We start from the raw sequence: 15,695 nt of genomic DNA on the forward strand, positions 1-15,695 counted from the left end.
ATGAAGGGAATTCTTCAATTTGATAATCTACAAAAAGCCACAGACAACACACTTACTATTCTCTCTAGCCTATATACACAGGCATGGTAAAGGAATAAAAGGTCCTCATACTGAAGGGAAAGAAACAAAATTATAATTCCTTCCCAGATGTTATGATAATCTGTACATAAAATCTCAAGGCACATTCAGATAATTCTCAGAAATAAGTCAGTCTATCAGGGCCATGAAATATACCATCAGCACAAATAAAATTTATGTTAAGATACTATCAGTGGAAGCTAAGAAATCATAAATTTTATTTTTTTTTGAGACAAAGTCTTACTATGTAGCTCTGGCTGTCCTTGGAACTCACGATGTAGCCCAAGCTGGCCTTGAACTCACAGAGGTGTGTGCCACCACACCTGGCTCGAAACTTTTTAACAACCACCTATGAAAACTTGGCTCTAATGAAATACTTGGCTAGAAACCTGACAAAGCACACTTAGCATGTATATGCTGAAAATTATAAAACATCAACAAAAGAACTCAAAGATTAACTATTGAGCTATATCCTGTGTTCGTGGATTGGAATGAAAGAATTGAGGTCAATATAGTTTTCTACCCCATAATGAAGATGTTGATTTTTCCTAATTGATCTTTTGATTAAATATAATGTCAATAGAAATGCCAGCAGAATTATTTTTGCAGCTATAGAAGAGTTCATTCTAAACGTTGTCATGGATAGGTACAGGATATGAAAGAGCAAAAGCAAATTCTTAATTTTCTTTCTACCAGAAACAATTTTGAAAAAAAAAGAATCAAGGTAGAAGAATCACGTTGCCCAACTTTAGAATTTCCATCAACAGCTTCAGCAATCAAATGAGTGTGCTGGATTCCCAGAGACCACACACAGGTGAAGGGCATAGAGAATGTCTAGATATACATATGGATTCCAGTTACTTTTGCAAAGGTGCTATGGTGGTTTGAATGAGAATGGCTCCCACGGGTTCATATGTTTGAATCCTTGGTCCCTAGTTGGTGAAACAGTGTGAGAAGGAATAGGAGGTGTGGCTTTATTGGAGGATATGGGTCAGTGAGGATGGGCTTTGATATTTTGAAGTTCTCTCTCTCTCTCTCTCTCTCTCTCTCTCTCTCTCTCTCTCTCTCTCTCTCTCTCTCTCACACACACACACACACACACACACACACACACACACACCTCCCTGACTAGTCCTTTGGGTCAGATGTAAGCTCTCACCTATTGCTCAGAACACCATGCCTGCCTGCTGTCATGTTCCCCAGCATGACGGTCATGGAGCCCGTGAAACTGCAAGCAAGGCCCCAATTAAATTTGCTTTCTTTTATAAGTTGCCTTTGTCATGACATTTTGCCACAGCTGTAGAAAAGTAAGATGGGTGCAAAAACAGCTGCTCGAAGAATACCGTATTTAACAAAGGGCATGGAAGAAAAAACATCATATATTTGTTAGAAGGGAAAATGTTAGGCTCCACTCCAGACCTACTGAATTATGATATCCTTGAGCAGATATTAAGCAATATGTGTTTTAAATTTTATTAATTATTTGATGATTTATACATTCATAAAATGCATTTCAATCATATTTATCCCAAAATCTGTATTTATTTTTAAGATTTATTTATTTTCTATGTGATGAATATATTGCCTGAATATATGTAAGTGTACCATGTGTATGGCTGGTGCCCATGGAAGTCAGAAGAGGGCATCAGATCCCTTGAGTCTGGAGTTACGGATGGTTGTGAGACACTATGCGGGTGCTGAGAAATGAACTGAGGTCCTCTGCCAGAGCAACAAGTGCCCTTAACCACTGAGGCATTGCTCCAGGGCTGCCTACACCTTTATCTTTCCTGTGTTTCTGGTGCTAGCTAAGGTTTGGATACTGCATGCTGGGTTTCGCAACCATCACCTGGTTAACGTCATATCTTACTATTTAAAGCAGGACCCTGGATCACTTCAGGGGTAGTTAATGCTCAAACCACTGGGAATTCACTTCACAGTGTCAGTTTTGGTTTCACTTGGTCATGGAAGTTCTACTCTTGCCACTTCTAGCTTAATACAAACATTATTCATTGAAACATTATAGTTCCATCCCAGGTCTGTCCATCTCTCACATATAAGCAGATCTTAATTATAAACCCCAGTTCAGAAGGGAGAAACTAGAGCACTGACTACTGTTTCCTGTGTGATTTGCTAATGGTCACTGCATTTCAAAAGTCATGTTCTTTCCAAATTATGTGTTCAACTCTAACTTCCTTACAAAATTTAATCATTACACTCTGGACACTCCTTTTTCTTGTTTTTAAATTCCAGTTGTCTCCTGGTGCTTGCCAGCCCAAGCAGAGAACGTCACTCCCTGTTTTAATGTCTCCGTGGGTTTCTATAACACAACTGCAGAAGTTTCTGGAACCAAAGTCTGTTGCCAGGTGAAGCTTTCCATCTGAAACTTGAGTGTGACATGCTTCCCCGTCACTTGGAGTACTGTTATAATTAAGGGCTGGTGAACCCTCTTTCGGGCTGAGTTAGTGAGTGTATGATGTTTATTCAAACAGCTTGGTTTCAATAAAATGTCTAAAAGTGTGTTGCCAGCACTTTCCCCATTAACTTTTAAATCCCTGTGAGTTTCAAGGGAAATCCAGTTCGTATGTTTCTCATTCATTTGCATTTAACTCATCAGAATATTATTTTGCTAGAACATGTTCTCATCCAAGTTTGGGCAGATAACTCTTGAGATCTTCAGCTTGGAGGATATTCATTAAAAGTCTACAAAATAGAGAGCAAGATGAAGCTTCAAAAAGTTGGGCCATACTTGGCTTTGTTCCGAAACTTTGCTTCAAATGCCTTATTCTTGAATTTGTAATAGATGAGCAGCATTCTTTTACTATTCCAGGAAAATATGATCCTTCATTTGGTAGCCTTGACTCAATCATGCTGGCAGTATGGAGGGTGACTGCAAAGAATGAACAGTATACGGGATACCTGTCTTTTAGTTTTAGTAAGGAAGAAGTTTCACTCCAGAAACATCTCCAAGACAGTGATCTATGTGCCTATTTGATACTGAAACTTGGGAAACAGGCAAGGGACCTGGTGGCTTATTCCTGTCCCCTGAAGGCCATTCCTAAGGAACTTCTTAGGCCATAGAACTTTGTGAATTAATGTTTCGATTTCTTAAGTCTGATTAGAGTTAAAAATGTGACATTCGGTGCTTTTACATTAACAGCAACATGGGTATAAGAAATGGTTCCTATTTGTCATGAATACACTGTGTTAGAGCTAACAGTGTCTAATCATGAAAACATACCCATCTTAAGTCTTTCAATGGAGAGCCTTTAACAGAGGGATATGGTCAAACAGAGATAAGAAATCGCAAGTAGCAAAGCAAGAAAACTGAACTCAGGAAAAGCTAACAGAAAGAGGAGGAAGCTACTATGTACAAGGCTAAAAGATTAAAGGTCTTGGAGCTATGGGCATATTGGAGGCTGGAAGACAAGATCCTATGGGGCTGGGCAGCAGCCTTCTAATAATTAGAGATGCTGTCCAGCTGTTCTTTCTGAGACCTCTACTCACCTGAAGTCCCTGCTGCATAAAGCAGACCCTGTGCTTCTGCACAAAGCTGATGCTAGAAATGATTGTGTCTTCCAGGGTAGAGAGACCTGCTACTAAGAGGTAAAGTCCTTGATGCAGCAAAATAATGGGGCAGAAGCAGCCTACAGAAGGAAGGGTTTGTTTGGTTCACAGTTTGAGGATCTAGTCCATCATGGTGCAGACACATAGCAGCAAGAGTGGGCAGTGGCTGGTCATATTGGAGCTACAGTCAGGAAGCAGAGAGTGATGAACACCGGTGTTCAGCTTTCTTTCTCCTTTTCATTCAGCCTGGAACCAGAAATGATGCTAACAATATTTAGAGAAGATCTTGAGATCTCACTTAACCCAATCCAGAAGCTCCCTCACACACATGACTAGAGCCTTGTCTCCAAAGTGAGTCTAGATCCTGCCAAGTTGACAGTCAGTATTGGCCATCACAACATTGGTGGTCATTAATTCTTTTCAATTTCAGAGGCTACATGCTTACCTCCTTATTCTGCTTCAGTCTCTAAGAACTTTATCATTCTCTTCTGTGAAATGGGCCCAGTTGTCATTGCTATATCTGTCTGGATGGTGTACTTTGAAAAATAAATAAGCATTAAGACATTTGGTAAGTGATAGAACACTGAATACATTTAAGCATTATATTCCTTCAACAGGAAAATTTAAAATAAGAAAAATGAAAGGCGAAAGTTGCTTTTAATCCTGCCATGTATTGAAGTAAATGATTTCTTTTTTCATGTAATCAGTTTTATTTCCTACTATTATTACTATTTTAAGCTCAGAGCACTAGAATTTTCATCCCAGAACACGTGAGTCAACCATTTCTCTTCTAAAATAGATTCACAATTTTTAAACAGTAAGTTATTTTTTACGAAATAAGTATACGGAAGAAGGAAGCAATTTTAAATAAAATCAGATTATTAAAAATAGTGCTAAGGATATTTTACAGCTGGATGTAATGGCATTAAAAGGAAAAGCTTAACCGTGTTTGTAAAATTGTAAACAAATAAAAATCCATGTTGCTTTTTACTTCTTCCTAATTATATTGCATTTGTGCAGGTTCAAGTGATAATGTTTATAAAGTATGATATAATTATGGGACCTGATATAGAAATATGTTTATACTTCAGATTTGAAATTACTTCTGTATTGAAATTGAATGCTTGCTTTGCAGTATTATTAAGAAATAAGTGTCAAAAAAAAAGAAGTGTCATTCAGCATCTGGAAGGGAGGATTTAAAGACATCATTTCAAGTGTATGGTTCTCGGCACTGACTGTCCTCAAAAGTCTGGACAGGTTGTGTTCTCTTAGCAGCAAAGTGCCATTTTTTGCCCTTTTCATTTTTGTATTTTCATTTAGTAAAGCAATGCACAAATTCAATGAAAATCTATTACCCGTAGAGCTCATTTCTAACAATTACCGAATCAGAATTGACAGTGGGTACCTTCTCCTGAATTTTCTTACCAGGTAGTTTTCATGATTTCTTCCCCCACTTTTTCCTCATCAAAACATACAGAACTGGTGTGGTATCCTTTGTAGCCCCCAAGGTGTTTTATTCTCTGGCCCTCTCTATCACCATCACTAAAAGTGGGTGGCAATAGACTGTTTCCCCCTTGGGATATTGTTAGAATAGGCTGCCTTTATGTGTATTATTTTCTCAGTCAATGAGCTTTGGAAGACAAAAAGCTATCAGTCTGTTACCCAGTGGCTTGCTTTCACACAAAAATACCCTTAGGGGAACCACGGTGACTGGTAGAGGAGAAGGCATCGCTTCATGTTTCGGCTTCTTCCCATGAAAATGAATTGGAAAGGTAGGGCTGTTGTCACATGGGGCATTCCAAGGGGAGCACCACAATCAATTGGAAAAGGGAAATGTGAATTCGCAATAGCTATTTGGTCTTCCCACTCCAGTGGCAGAGAATGTTAAAATTGTATCTGGTCGGAAGCATTCATAGTCACAATTGAATTTCACTAGAAGTGTCTCACACAGTGCGTAAATGAATGCGGAGTCGGCATTCCATCGGCCCTTTAATGAATCTCAAGGACTCACACAGCCAACACATTGTCCCTAGAAGGTGTATTTCTTCTAGGGACAATAGAACGTATATATGTATGACACACACATATATATCTATTTTCTCCCAAGGAAATGGTCCCAAAGTGAGGAACATTATTCTTTCAATATAAGTGCCCTTGGGATGTCAATGGGGTGTTTTCTAATCTTCACCCTCAAGTTACTTTTTTTTAAAATGACTTTACAAAGTCAAGAACTGTTCTTAATATGGCTGCATTGACAGTGTATAAGGTTTGCAGAAGCTGTCACAGCATCAATCAAATGTCAAGTCTATGGAAACGTTGAAATGTCAGTCAGAGTTTACCTATTAATGCACAGGATTTTCCATTTGAGGGGGCTCTGCAAGTTTCAGGGTGTTTCCTACTGCTCCCATTCACTACAGTGGGTAACATTGGTGCATATTTTGTAGGTTACCTTCTCATTGTACCTGTGAAAAGTCAGGTGGGGTCATAAATTAAAAGATACATATGCATATAATCTGAGGAACATAAAGAGAAGAATTCAAGGGTTTTTTTTTTCATACCTTGAATACAATCTTGTGACTAGGGAATACCACATTTAAGTATATTCCATAGTCCTATGACATTTAGACATTTCTATATTGCAGCAACATGTCTAATATAAAAGGCATGATTTGAACATTTTTAAGCATGCAGTACAATGGCATTAATATTTCCAAGTTATTATGTGACCATCACTACCACCTGTCTTTGGAGCTTCCTCTTACCAAACGGAAAGTTGGCCCCAGGATGCTTTGATTGGATATGGGTGAATGTATTCTCCAATGGCATATACTGAGGGATTGACAGGACTGATGGTAGGTGGAGCCAAGTTGGAGGTTATTATGTTATTGAGGGCAGTGCCTGTGGCAAGGAAGACTCAGAGGAAGTCCATGAGAATGTTGCTATAAGAATCACAAGTCTGCCCACTGCTCCATCCCCAGCCTCTTTGGGTTCCTGTGCGACCTTTCTCTTGCATGCCTCTGCCATTATGATGCCATTCACCATGTGGTGATATAATTAAGGGGGGACTCTTTCCAGAGCCTTGTCCTGCTGTTTGACTGTCAGCTTTTGAAACTGTGAGGGGTGTGTGTGTGTGTGTGTGTGTCTGTCTGTCTGTATGTATGTATGTATGTCTCTGTGTCTGTGTGTAGGTCAGAGGACAACCTTGAGTATCAGTCCTTGTTTTCCCTTTTGCTCAAGGCAGAGCCTCTCCTGCTCACTGCTGTATGTGACAGGCTAGGTTTCCTTTGGGCTTCTGAAGATTCTCTCATCTCCCAGGAGGGTGCCCTGGTGTTACATATGTACGATTCTCCCCTCTTATGAATGTATGTATAGGAACTGAACTCAGGGGGTCAGGCTTGCACAACAAGTACTCTGCTCTCAGAGTCATCTCTCCAACCCCTTGTCTTCTTTATGAGTATCCAAACTCAGGTATTTAACGTGGTACAGAAAAAGAAAGCTGGAGTCATACATTTTCAATTGAACTCTTGTAGGTACCTTGTATAAACAAAATCATGAAATATTTGTTATTTGTGTATGATTTCTTTCACTTAGCACAATGTCTTAGAACTGTATCCACCTGGCTATGTTTTTTAATGATAAACTATCTTAGTACTAAATGTTGAAACTTCCTTAACACCCAAACAATTCTTGAAACTGCCTTCCACTTTAGTGCAGTTGTAGGGGCAGAGTTCAAATAAATTTAGATCAGAAACATATATCAATTCCTGTATATAAATCACTGCTGTACATAGTCAGGTGTTGCTACCTTGTAATTGCAATCACTTCTATAACAATAGCAGTAATATAACCATTTGGTGGGCATGATTCTTTATGCAGTTGTAGATTTAATTTTCACAGTATTCATTTAAAGGTAGCCTATTGTTTTCCTTTTTAGTAAAGAAGAGGATCAGTTAGAGCCATAGCCAAGTTTGGTCCCAGACACTGGGCTTTTTGTTTCTTCAATCTGTTGTCTTCCTCATCATTGAGGGACTGATCCTAAACTGGGCAGAGCTAGAGACTGAGCACTCCTGATGCTCAACATTTCTTAAAGCATGCCAGTGTGCACACAGGATAAGAACTCAAGGCTAGAACACAGGGAACCTGAAGTGAATGGCTTTGGACATCAATCTTCATAAAGAGTTTTGGCTTTTAGCTGATTCAAAGGGATTCTAAAAGCAGAGGTTGTTGTGATTGCTGGTTATCTTGTGGAATCTTACTGAGGGTTGTTTTGTTCCTGTTGACTTTGACTTTCCCTTCAATCCCATAGAGAAGGGGTACCCTAAACAAGAACTTAAAAATCTAGCTTTCAGGGAAAAAAGTGTTGAAGCTGGTATGGACCACAGAGGTGTTTTAGGGTAGTCATGCTAAGTATGAATGGCATGGACTAATAAAACTAACCAATAGAACTCCATGTTGATTTTTAAAAGTTCGTGTATTTGTATCTTTTATGGTTAAATTAGTTCTGATCAATAACTTATTTCTATTAGCTTTCTTTTCAGTCAAAACACTACAGTACATATAACAGATTCTAACTTCAGATGTTGGGTTTATTCCTGCTGAGAGTGAAAACCCCTATCCTCATGGAGAATAGGAAAGCCTAAGGGCTGTAGAAGGGAGCTTTGTCAGGAGTTAATGTTAGCACATTAGAAGTGGGCCATAATGGCAGATGGAATCCTCATCCTTCTTCTTGTAGAGACAGGCACCAGCAATCTGTCTTTTGCCTCTGTCACCCTAATTTAGGTCATTCCTATTGTGAGCCTTCTCAAATAGTACCTGTCTGGGTCTACAATTTATGTTGAAGAAGCATTAATGCAAGCTCTTAATAAGATGAAGAACTTCACAGTGTGGTGTTATCTGGGGATGATATATCTTATAGCCTCAGACATGTTTAATTAGGTTTGCAAGAGTCAAATTGACTTTGGCAATAATGAAGCTTTCTTTCTCTCCCTTCCTTTCATATTCTGCTATAATAACATAGAAGATAGTCAAGAAATATCTTTTCAGTTTTGGTATCTTTGTAAATCATTCCCCCTCTCTATTCTGTCTTTAAAAAATCCAATCCTTGCTGAGGATGAATGGAAAGGGAGAGTTTATCAAGAAAGACACAATGTGGCCAATAATAAACCCAAGGGGTTGAACTCTCACATATTGAACATGCATCTTTGGAAACATTTACTAAGTATTTAATAAGCATTTACATTGGAGCAGCAATCCCGGGTTTTATAGCTTTTGCCACTCTCACTTCAATTTTACAGGAAACTTTGATTTTGACTTTAGAGTATGAGCAATTTAGGTCAACATTTTAAGTAGCAGGAGCCAACACTCAAAACAAAACCTCTGTCCCCAGTTACTTTCTCCTAAGCAAAAGGTCTAAGTTCCAGGGAGAGAAGCCTTTTCCCTATGAAATGACCAGAGCAAAGGGCAAAAATCAACTAACCTGGACTGCCTTTGAAAGTCATGGGCTAGAACAGGCTTTGTCTCTGCTCGGACTACCCATTCAGACCCTAGAAGAGAGGAATGATCACACTGATGATTCTGAACTTAATCACAAATTACTGAAGTCTTTCCTTACTTGCAGACTCATTCATTGTCTTCTATAGTCTTAAATTTTTATTTTAATTATGTGTATATGTATGTGGGTATATGCACATGAATGCAGGTACCCACACTATCCACAAGAGGGTGTTGAATTTCTTGGAGCTGAAGTTACAGGCAGTTAGTTGCCTAATGTGGGTGCTGGAAACTGAACTTGGGTTCTGTGCAAGAGAACTATGCACTCTTAACCACTGAGCCATCTCGCCAGCCCTGGCTTTTCCATTCTCTTACTGTATCTTTGAAATCAGGTATTTTGAGCCCAATGTATCTTTGAGAGACTCACATCCAAGGTTAGTCATGCTCACGGTGATAATGCAAAGCCAGGAAAAGGGCCAATAGTCTTCATTCAACTAGGACAACCATGGGCTTTTCATTGAAATTTTCAATAACTGGTATTTAATAGAGACAATACTAAAGAATGAAGCAGAAGAATGAAGATTCCCATCCAAAGTGACAAAGGGGAATGATGTAGGCTGTTATCTATTGTAATGAATGAAAAAAAAAGAAGGGGGCAATTTAGAAGTCATTTGAAGAATAAAAATCTTAGCAAGAACACTTATTTCCTTTGATAAAGACAGGTCTTTGGGTTGAAATTTGGATGTCTAAACTCTTGGAAGATGTCTGATGTTTTCATTTGGAAGAATTATAGGAGCTAAAAGAAGAAGGATTTTTTCAGCATAGTCTATTTTAAGGGGTAGAGAATTGCTAAGTTGTCACTTATGGGAAGACAGCAGTTGTCCATTGCCTCATTCACAAAAGCTCTACTGAGCATTTCCTGATAAGTTGGGAGTTCAAGAATAAATATGCAGGTTCCTTTACCACTTACACATTTGACACACTTAGACTTACTTTAGTAAGCTTTCCTGTCAATGTTTTGGGGTCCAGGCACAGCTTCTGGCTGTCATCAGCAGCCTAAAGAGTTCCCCTTGATTTTTAGGGACCTCAACTCAGGCCAATCCATGATTTGCAGCAGAGAAGGATTTTAAGACTAGCTAATTTATGGAGCAGAGTTGGGGGAAAGCAAAGATATTTTAATATAGGCTTAAGCATGCAGATTGATATAAAAAGAGGCACTCAGAAGGAAGCGCATAGGTGTGGGTTTCTCATGGGCCAGCCACAATTCATTGTTTTTATGATAGTCTTATGTAGGGTATTGGGGTTTGGAGTGTTGCTAAATGAGATCCTCACTGGTTCTTGAGGGGCATCTGACAGGATTGTGACTGGTGAGGAAAAAGAAGCCCACAGAGACACAGGAAGATAGGAGACCTTTAGGGTAAACAGAATCATCTTGTTTGGGAGTCTCAGGAGATATCTGGAAAAAAGAACGAGGACCTCCCTCAAGTCATACACTTTCAGGCCTTAATCTCAAGTCATTATGACTTCAACATAAAACATCTCTCTATAAAAAAGAATAGCAACTTGACTACACAGATTTTATTGCAAATGTTGTTAGTTATGATGGAATTTTTGTTTTTCAGTTGGTGAAAGGCTTCCCTTGGACTCTGAGGTGAGGCCATGCTTTCTTTCTCGGGTCCATATAGTTTCTCTGCCATGCCTCCTTCCTGCTGAGCCGTTTATACCTTATAGCAGACCAAGTAGTAAAGGTATATTTCATGGCTAGTGGCCAAAGATCTATCAGACACTTTACAAACATTTTAAATGTATTTGAAACCTTTCCATTTTCTGGAACATTTTCATTCTTTTTTTTTTTTTTTTTGGTCATGATCATAGAATGTTGCCTGATGATAAGATAAAGCCTTGAGAATTTAATGTAGATGAGGGGGCAGAAAATTGTTGTGAAATCACTGACCTGTCTGGTTCCTGGAATGACAGGGAAGAAGGGTTTGGAAGCTCCATCTTAGCCGATTAGAGCAGTGTCCTGTGAATTGTTGTCTACCTGGCCTCAGGTAGGTGGGAATGTGAATCAAAACACACACCAAGGGACACATTCCTCTGCTGGAACAGAGAGATGGAGACCTTTAGGTGAAGAAAATGACCATATATGGAATAGAGAATCACTATAGGTAGTAACTGAACCAAATTTGGTGGATCAGAAATCTTTGTCGAAAAGCTTGGAACTCATTTGGTAATGTGGGAAATTGTTGTCATCTCCTCCAACCCCATTCTCTTGGCCTGACATTGGGGGTGGGGTCAACCTTTGCATGCCCTCTTTTCTTTATTATATTAGCGTGTGTGTGTGTGTGTGAGAGAGAGAGAGAGAGAGAGAGAGAGAGAGAGAGAGAGAGAGACAGAGAGACAGAGAGACAGAGAGACAGAGACAGAGACAGAGAGAGAAAGAGATAGAGAGAGAATGAGCTATGAGCTATGAGCTATGAGCTAGGGTGTGGGTGTATGACGTTAGAGGACACTTTAGGGAAGTAGGTTCTCTTCTTCTACCATATAGGTCCAGAGATTTGAACTCAGGTCATCAAGTTTGGTGACAAGTACTTTTATCCAGTGAGCCATCTTGATGGCTCATGTCCTCTTCTATTTAACTCTAATGATAGTAATGCAAAGAGACACTGTTTATTAACTCTATATCATGGGTTGAGATAAGAAAACTCAGAGAGGTAAAAGCATTTGCTCATATTATGGAGCTGTTAAGTGGAGATATCATGTAAAAGCCTTACAGACTTCAGAGATGTGCTCATATGTCCTCAGCATGTTTGTGTCCAGGGTGGGGTAAAATCAGATTTTGTATTGTTAAAACTTTAAAAAATTTAACCTATTTTAAAAACTGATATCGACATTAAATCTCATGTAAAATGATCGGACCAGGCCTTTTGGAGTCAGCTTCTATGATGGGACACCTCACACAGCTTTGAGGCAGGGAGAGGGCCTTGGACCTGCCTCTACTAAATGTACTTCCCCATGGGGGGCCTCACCTTCTTGTAGAAGGGAATGGGGGGTGGGTTGGGAGAGGAAGGTTGGAGGGGCAGGAGGAGGGAAGAGGGGGATCTTTGGTATGTAAAATTTTTTTCATTAAAAAACAAGAAAATGAAAACCAAAACCAACAGGTTAGGGAAAATATTTATGTATTTTATTGATATATATGTATATATATAATACTTTATATATATATAATAAAATTAGTATTCAGAATTAAAAAAATTAAACACTTGGAGTGAAACCTCTGAAATTGTGAAGACAAATAAATTTCGATCCCTTGAGTGGTTTCTTTCATATAAATACAATGACTGGGCTTTTGATTCATGAAGGAAACCAACAAAACAAGCAAGATACTCACATCCTGTTTGAACCAACAACCAACCCAAAATGTCCTGCTAGAAAGTTTAGAAAGACTGCATGAAATTCACAGATAACTTTTGAGATAATCACCAACCTACCAGTACTGTGATATTACAATCCACGAGTATGGCGCATCTTTAGATTTATTTGTGTCTTTTTTTCTCAGCAGGATTTATAAGTGAACATATCTAGAGTAGGTTAAACTTACTCCTAAATATTTTATGTTTCTAATGTTATTATGAAAGGTGGTTTTAATTTCGTCTTTGGATCTTTGGTGTGCTTGTGTTTAAGGACACAGTTGGTTTTATGTATGGGTCTTCAATCCTGTGACCTTCCAGTCTCTGCTTATTCTGGCTTGTTGTCCTTAAGAATTGTCACATGTTGCCTCATCCCATCTGCAGATAATGACAGTTCTGATTCTCTGCAGGTAATTTTCATCTGTTTTCCTTACTGGGTTGTACAGGTTAAGCCTACCTATTCCCCGTCTTGGAGGACATTCTTCATTCTTATGCCATCAAAGAGACATTCTCTGTAGGTTGTTCTTGGATGCCATTGCTGCATTCAGGCAGTTCTGCAGTATCAGCTTTCCCATTTGCTTTGAGCTTTCTTTCTCCTTTTTGTCCCACCATCTTAGCATAAAAGATCAGGTAATTCCTTTAGACTTTTCACCTTGTCATTTACAACAATTTCCTTCCAAGGATCGGTTTTTCTGAAAACCACACACGCTAGTATGTTGTATCATCGTTTTACTCTGCACTTCTGCACATAAATTTTTAGTTTCTACGTATTTCTGAATTGTACTTCTGTGGTATTTAGTTTAGTTGAATTTTCATCATAGTGCATGGTCTGTATAAGCTTATTTTGTTTAGGTTTTTTAAGCTGTGTGACATGGTCTAGTGTCCTGACAAATATGGCTAGTGTCCCATGCACATTTGTAATGAACACACACTGTACTGTATTTGGGTGATGTTTCAGATACGTTTCACTGATAGCATTGTTTGCTGGTGTGGCTCAAACCTGGAGAGCTAGATTAGCTACTTTGTCATTATGAAACACCTTCTTTGCCTCTCAAAATAATGTTGATATTTAAGAATATTTTTTCAAGTGTATTTGTCTAATATTTATACAATTTGCCCAGTTCTTTATTAAATTATATTTTACATGGTTTTAGCTACTTCCATCTTTGTGACTTGTTCATATCTTTGAATCTAAAACATTTCCACAGATAGATAAATAACATTCAATTATATCTGTTTTTATAGTCCAGTCTGTCTTTTAGATTTACTTATTTTATTGTGGGTGTATGGATGTTTTGTCTGCATGTATGTATATCTGTGCACAGCATATGTATGTGTGTCTGGTGCTTGGAGAAGCCAGAAGGGGGCATCAGATCCCCTGGAACAGGAGTTTCAGAATTTTGCAAGCCACCATGGGGCTTCTGGGAATTGAACCTGAGTCCTGTGGAAGAGCAGCCAGTGCTCTTAACTTCTACACCATCTCTCCACCCTGGCTGCTTTATGACTAGTTGCCTCCTTGATTAGTGTAGCATTAGACACAGTGGGATGTACTTCTGTTTGGTAACTTGCTTCTTCCATATCTCACGTCATCTTTGTTCTTGTCTCTTCATGGCTGTTTTTCATGTTTGGTGTGATCCATTTTCCTCAGCTTCTTTGTCTCCAGCTCCATAATAAAGGTAGTGACACTTATCTCCAGATGAGCTTATATTCGGAGAACTCCTAGCACACTGTTGGGGAGAATGTGTTCATTCAGAAGCAGATAGCAGTTAAGTTTGCAGGAAGTGTGCCATCATCTCCCTTTCTGAGGCTTTAAGGGACTTAGTGAGGTAGATTTTTTAATGATCCTGTGACTGTTTCTGACTGCATCATTTGAAGGTAAACTGGTTCTGAAGAGGCCTCTCTCTGCTTTCCTAGAAAGTGAAGCAAGACCTTCTAAGTCACTGGTTCTCAACCTGTGAGTTGCGAGCCCTTTGGTAGTCAAATGATCCATTCACAGGGATTGCCCAAGATCATCAAAAGACATAGATGTTCATTACAATTCACAACAGTAGCAAAATTACAGTTATGAAGCAGCAACAGAAATATTCTCTGGTTTGGGGGGGTCAACACAACATGAGGAACTGTATTAAAGGGTCACAGCATTCAGAAGGTTGAGAACCACTGTTCTAGGTTGACATTTACTCACTTGCTCCCATGCCCTATCTGGGCACAGACTGGGTTTGTAAATTAAGTGAGGGTGCATAGCACAGTATGTCCAGGAACAAGAGCCAAGTTCCCTCAATATCTCTCTCTGAATCAAACATGATTTGAGTGTCTCCATGGGTCTATTTCCAGATCTATAAAATTGTCTAGTAATAGATTTTTACCACAAAGGGTTAAGTGAATTTTAGAAGAGTGTATGGAGCAAAGCAAGGTCCATATACATCATGTTATTGTTCTCTCGATGTTTTTAGCTCCCTTTCAAAAGTCCCTTTTCACCAGGGCCTACAGAAATATAAAAAATAAATTTCTGTTGTATGTTAGCCCCTCAGTTTACAACATTTTGTTATAGCAACTGGAAGGGAATGTAGGAAGACATGTAGGAAACTGTCTTCCAGAAACTTTATGGGAAAAAGTCAGGACGATCGATCAAGGTCGGAAATTCCTCTGCCATGAAGGAAGTGATGATGTTTCCAGGTCTATACTTGGAAAATACTTGCTCACTTCAATTACCACTTTCCCCAGAGCTAATGTTATAGTCATGCTTCCTAAATGTAGCATGTCATGTTCACTAGGTGTCTAACATGCTTTAAACACCAATACCTCCTCTATACTCTCAGATTTAAATCCGACTATATTCTTTTAGAATCGAGACTGCATCTTTATTGTATCAGGCCATTTTTTCTAAAGGAATAGAACTGCTATAGTGTTATCTTGTAACATTATTAGATTGGCTCCCATGACAGGGCCTGGGTAATCTACCAATGGCCTTCTGCTTGCTCAAGAGGCTGAGAACCTGGTAGTGGCTCAGTCCAGGCAGCTAGCTAAAATCAGCAGTCCAACCTGGTGCTGTAGGTCTCAAAGAGTACTAGATGTATGCTTCGCTCACAGTGGAGGGCTGAAGCAGCTGGAGTCTGATGACAGTGGAGGGTGGTAACCATGGCAGAAGCACCA

At 39.1% G+C, this 15,695-nt stretch overlaps 1 long non-coding RNA gene across 2 annotated transcripts in view; it reads left to right on the forward strand.

Moving 5' to 3' along the window:
* The first annotated feature begins 2,334 nt into the window (after positions 1 to 2,334).
* The window catches only part of LOC128099834 (uncharacterized), a 64,485-nt gene continuing 51,124 nt past the window's right edge, over positions 2,335 to 15,695 (forward strand). For both annotated transcript variants that reach the window (XR_008214563.1, XR_008214564.1), the window contains exon 1: positions 2,335 to 2,441. This is a non-coding gene — a long non-coding RNA (uncharacterized LOC128099834). The remainder of the gene's footprint in view (positions 2,442 to 15,695) is intronic.

The sequence above is a fragment of the Peromyscus californicus genome, unplaced genomic scaffold, assembly GCF_007827085.1.
Source record: "Peromyscus californicus insignis strain IS unplaced genomic scaffold, ASM782708v3 Scaffold_6__1_contigs__length_162567912, whole genome shotgun sequence".
Classification (NCBI taxonomy): Eukaryota; Metazoa; Chordata; class Mammalia; order Rodentia; family Cricetidae; genus Peromyscus; species Peromyscus californicus.